Source organism: Pseudorca crassidens, chromosome 9, assembly GCF_039906515.1.
Source record: "Pseudorca crassidens isolate mPseCra1 chromosome 9, mPseCra1.hap1, whole genome shotgun sequence".
Lineage (NCBI taxonomy): Eukaryota > Metazoa > Chordata > Mammalia > Artiodactyla > Delphinidae > Pseudorca > Pseudorca crassidens.
In genome coordinates this window covers 4,314,691-4,320,675 of record NC_090304.1, presented here as the reverse complement: position 1 = coordinate 4,320,675, position 5,985 = coordinate 4,314,691, and positions in this window count along the sequence as shown.

The window sequence follows — 5,985 nt, the reverse complement described above, 5'->3', positions numbered from 1 at the left end:
TCACACCCCCGTGATGGGCCCACAGCCCACTTTGCCTCCCTGCCTCCCCCAGGGCTTGTGGGAAAAGCACAAGACCAGAAGCATGGGAATCACCCCTGAACTTCACAGTGCAGTGAGAAAGTGAAGTTTCCTGCAGGCCACTTACAGCCTCAGTGCCACCTTCACGGCCTCCAAAGGCCCTTGGGGGGTGGGGGGAGCGGGACCAGGCCACCCGCCGAGAGAGGACAGCCAGGTCCCCGTGGCAGCCCGCACTGTGACCTCAGGGACTCGTTTCCTTCTTGGAGCCAGTTTCCCTGGCTGTGAAATGAGGGGTTCAAGACTCCCAGGCTCTGCTGACCCCCCTGGAGACAGACGGCCACTGCCATCGGGTACCCCAGGCCCCTGACATGGACAGGAGGGCCCTGAGGTGGGCCAAGCGGGGGTCCGGGCAGCGCAGGGGGTGGAGGCTGTCCGTGCCCCGGCAGCACACAGGACCCCGAGAAGAGCGCTGAACCACAGAAATAGCCCAGCAGCTTTCCCACAGGCCTTCTGAGGGGGTATTTTTAGCCCTGGAGCCCTGGGCTCTGCTTGTTAAGAATAGCTCCGGGCAGTGGGAAAGCGCTCTGGCCATGGGGGCGGCTGTGGCGATTCTGAGAGGCTCACAGATGTCCGCCTGCTGTGGCCTCCCCTGGGCAGGGGTAGATAGCGTCTAGCTTGCAAAATCAAACATGAAGGGTTTCTGCGGCCGCTCCGCAGAGGAGACGTGACCAAGAAAGAGGGTGGCTGTCTGCACTGAGAACCCCAGCGGCTCTGGGCCTTCAGGCGGACAGCAGACTGCAGGCTGCAGCTGGCCGTCCCCCCAGGCCCTCTGTGCCTATGGGGCCTGACGCCCTCAGCGGGTGACAGGGCAGGGCTGGGGGCCCCTGAGCGCGATCGCGCCATGATCCCCCTGGGGCATCCGGCCCAGGGATGGGGTGCCTTCTCCAGGTCACCCAGCCAGGACCCGCTGGGCCAGGTGCGGCTCCCTGGGAGGGTCAGGTATTTCTGGCCCCGGGAGGAGATGCTCCACTCCAGCACGGGTCACAAACGGGCCTGGAGTTTTGTCTACAGAGCCCCTCCCCCCTCGAGCCCCTCTCCCCTCATCCACTTCCCCAGGGGTGGAATGAAACTGCTCCATCCCAAATCCCCAGCCTCGTCCACACAGGTTCCACTGAGGGCCCCGCCAAATGGCCTTTTGTCCTGGAGTTGAATCCTCCGGAGGGCGGGGGTCCAAGACTGCCAGGCCTCCCCACGCTTGGGACACGGGGTGTAAGCAGTTGGCATTTGGTGCTCGGTGAAGACAAAGAACCTGAAAAGCCAAGGAAGGACTTGCCAAGATTCCTAGGGACGGCCTTTCCTCCAGTTCTTCCTCAGCTCTAGAGCCTTCCATGGCTCCCCAGTACCTGTAGCCGCTGGATACAATGTGAACTGGTGAACCTTTGTTTCCTCCCAGATAAAAATTCATCTGGAGGCATAATTTGAAGCAGTTGAGGGCAGAGAGGCTCCAAATGCTGGGGAGGTGGGGTCCCTGAGGCCTGCTCAGAAGCTGCTTCCCAAGACAGGCTGGCACCCGGGGAGCAGTACAGAGTCCAGACGCCTCAGCCAGGCCTTTGAGGCCTGCCGGGTCCGCCCGCATTGCAACCCAATTCTACCCCTTACTAGGGGTCTCTCTTGCTCTGTGGAAACACCCAAGCACCCCGCTGACTGGGGCCTTGGGAGGACAGAACCCCGGATGCCTGCACACAGCCGGCACTCAGCGGGTGCACCTCCGTTTCCAGGCTGATGGCAAGAGACTTCGCAACCCACATCGAGCTCTGGGCAGGGGGCCTCTCCCAGCCCCTCCGCCCCGCCTCTCCCAGCTTACCCCTGTGGTTTTGCCTAAACTGGGTCTCCCCCTGGAATCCATTCATTTATCAACTCATTATGCAGCCAGCCAGCCAGCCATCCGTTTTCTTATCCGCGTTTTCTGAGCACCCGCTGTGTGCCAGCTGCTTGAGACAGCAAGGCATTGAAGACCCCAGGGCTTGACCTCCGGGAGCCCCCGGCTTGGCAGAAAAGACAAGCGAGGAGACTGAGAAATGCACCATCCCGGCAAGGGCTGATATGAAAGATACAAGGGAAGGGCTGGCGGAACCCCGAAGTCTCGGTTACTGCTCGAGGGTGGTGGCGGGATCAGAGGCACCATCCAGAGGAGGTGATGAGTGCTCAGATCTTTGCAGAGTAAGGCAATAGCACCCATGAGGTGTTTGGAACACCTAGGCACTCAGCCGGTGCAGCCGGGACCGTGCCCTCCCTCTCTCTGCAAATCCACCTCCACAACTGGAACGGGAACTCTAAGAGCAGCCTGTTCTTTCCAGCATCCGAAGACCCTGGACCAGCCCTTGGTAAACACAGCTGAGGGAAGCAAGGAAGAAATCGTTTTTTCCAAGAGGCTGCTGAACAGTGGAGCTAGCCCAGGGAAAGCTGGGGGCGAGAAGATGGAGAGGGGATTCTGACCTCCGTCCCAGTAAGCTGGGGGTGTCTCCCCACTCTGCCTGGGGCCACTGACACAAAGAGCCCCGAGAGGCACCCAGTTTGGCGTTCCATTCCTTCCTTCTCGTGGCCTCGGCTACCCCCCACTCATTCATCCGCGTGTGCTCCACAAATCTTTTTCTCGGTCACACACGACGGCCAGGCACTGCCCCTGTCCAGGACCACATCAGTAAACGAGGCAGAGAAAACCCCTGCCCCAAGTCCCTGTAGGGTGGGGCACAGACCAGGCTATAGGCACCAAATGATCAGTGGAGTCTGTTAGAAAGTGACAAGTGATGCAGTATGCAGGGAGCAGAGAGGAGTGACCCGAGCTCTGAGGACGGTGATTCCAGCAGAGAGCACTGGGAAAGGATGCCCAGGCGGAGGGGAGAGTTGGTGCAAAGACCCTGAGGCAGGAGCGCGTCTGGTGCATTAGGGCGACGGCAAGGAGGCCCCGAGGGCTGGAACAGAGGAACCAGGAGGGTGGGGAGATGGTGCTGGGCCTCGCCAGCTGTTGAAAGGACTTTTGATTTTTCTCTAAGTGACACCAGGACCATTGGAGGACTTGGCCTCACATCTTCCCGGGATCAGCCTGGCCGCTGGGTTGAGAACACATTGGAAAAATGCAATGAGAGAAGCCGAGAGACCAACACGGGGCCCAGGACTGTCCTTGGGGAGACACGATCAAGCATCGTTGAAGGTCAGTGGTGGGCGGTGCTCGGAGCCTGACATACTCAGAGGGTGCAGCCAGCAGGACTTCCTGATTGATGGGGTGTGTGGCAGAAAGGGGGGGCTGGGGGCTGCAGAATCATGTCCCCCCAGATGCCACGTCCTGATCCCTGGAACCTCAGACTGTGTGGCCTTACACAGCCAAAAGGACTTTGCAGGACCTTGCGATGGGGAGGGTGTCCTACACTATCTGGATGGGCCCAAAGGAATCACAAGGTCCTTATAAGTGGAAGAGAAAGGCAAGGGGGTCAGAGCAGATGTCAGAGAGATGCGTGGCTGGCTTTGAAGACGGAGGAAGGGGCCACAAGCCAAGGAATGCAGGTGCCTTTAGAGGCTGGAAAAGGCAAGGAACAGATTCTCCCCTGAGCCTCCAGGGAGAAGGCCCACACCTGAACTTCATCCAGTGAGGCCCGTGTCAGACTTCTGACCTCCAGGCTGCACAAGAATAAACGTGTGTTTAAGTCACTGTGATTGTGGTCATTGGGGACACAGGCCATGGAAACTAACCCAGGGGCCAAGGATGACTTAGTGATCTTCACGTTCACTTCGGGACAGACTCCTTGATCCGTGGTGGGCCGTGAGCGGAGATGGGAACAGAGCCTCTAGGGAAATGCTGCACCCACGCCCGGAGACCTGTGACCCAGCAGCGGGCTGTGGGCGAAGACACCCCCCACTCACTGAGCCGTAAAGCAGAAAGAGTGGTGGGGCAAAGAGCCACCCCCCAAGGAGTGGGCTGCTGTTCACTCTCCTTACAGACAGCACCTCAGATCCGCAAAGCATCACTCACCACACCGATGTGTCGGTGGGAATTGCATCGCTCTTTGCAGCTCTGTGCCTGACTTGTCAACTCGTTTTGGTGGGAGGGCTGTCTTAGACTTGTAAGCATCCGAATTTCACGTTTGCTCTGTTTCTGTACATTAACATAAAAGGGATTTTAGCAAACACCCAGCAACCCGTGGGAATCTTCTCCTCTCCAGGGTCTTCAGGAGACTGGTGTTGGCAACAGGGTTTATCGAGACGTGCGACGTGCTCAGATTCACTTTTCTAAATTAATAGACTTTATTTCTTCGAGCAGTTTTAGGCTTACAGAAAAATCAAGAGGAAGGTACAGAGAGTTCCCTTACACCACCTCTCCACCCTATAGCTTCCCCTTCGTTAGCGTCTCCCGTGAGCGCTGTGTATTTGCTACGAATGACGAACCCATACTGATGTATGATTAACGACAGTCCAGAGTGTCCACTAGGGTTCACGTGATAGCATACATTCTGTGGGTTTTGCTAAATGCGTCATGTCACGATGCCACAATTGCCACCTGGCGCAGAGTAGCTGCAATGCCCAAAAAACCCTCTGTGCCCCGTTTGTTCACCCCTCCTTCACCCCCACGCCTGGCGGCCACTGATCTTTTTACCGTCTCCATAGTTTTCCCTTTTCCAGAATGTCACGTGGTTGGAATCACACAGAGTGCGGGCTTTCCAGATTGGCTTCTTCCGCTCGGTAATATATTTACTTTTCCTCCATGGCTTTTCATGGGGTAATAGATTAGTGCTTTTTAGTGCTGAATAGTATTCCTTTGTCCGGATGGACCACAATTTATCCACTCACCTACTGAAGGAAGCCTTTGTCGCTGCCTCTTTGGGGCAAATTTGAACAAAGCTGTTATAAACAGACTTACAGCATGGCTAAATTCTGTTTTGGTGCCGTGTGGGGGGAGTCCCTTAACCATCAAAGGGCGTTTGTGCAGAAGAGAGGTTGGGTGGCCTCAGGGCTCCTGGGGCTGCGTGTGGTCCAGGAGGTGCGGGGAGCTTTCTGAGACAGTGAGCTGTCCAGCAGTGGGGAGACGGGCAGCTCAGGACATCTCAAGGAGTCTTTACCTGACACCCTCCCCTCCCCTCCACCATGAGGTCCAAGCAGAGACTGGGGAAACCTGATGGAATATTAGTCAGGAGTTTTCCACTCTGGGAAGAAGGCTGGGGCCCCTCGTGCCCCAGGACTCTGGAATGAGGCTGCCCTTCTCCTCCAGCCCCTGCCATGCCTGTCTAGCTGTCATCGTCGCCCTGTGTGTCACCCTTATGGGCAGCCCCAGGGCAGGGAGGGAGGCTCTCACATACCTGCCTCATCCCCACCCCACTACAGATACTGCACGGGGCAGGTACCGTCCAGGTCTGCGGTTTAACAAAGAGGGACCCCTCTCGTGTGGCTTTGCCATCTGCCTCCTGCCCGGCGAGGGAAGAAGCAGGAGATGCGGACGGGCGTGGAGCCGCAGCCCCCCGGACCTGGAAGGCCACCTCGCCCGGCTGGGGGACCATCTCCTGGCAGGATTATCAGAGCCCATCTGAGTCAACCATGCATAAAAACAGGAAGAGCTGGGACAAGATCCTTCACCTTCCTTTGATTGTCGTGGCCCAATTGTTTCCTCGCGGCGACGCCATCCGGCTGCTTCGCGGACGCTCCTCTGCCTCGGTGCAGTCAGCTCCCCCCACCCCAGACGCCACGGCGGAGGCAAGGGCACCGGGGAAGTGGGGCCCTTCTGCAGAGCAAAGGCCACGGATCGCGTGGCCGCCAGATACACGGAAAGACTTGGACCTCGATCTGGTCTTTCAGGGCAAACCCAGGGGGCTTTCCGAGGCTGCGGGGACAGCTGATGCTGATGTGGAAACAGCCCCTCAAAAAGCCTTCAGCTGCAGAGTGACAGAGGAGCTGCCTGGACAGGATGCGGGTGACCCTGGC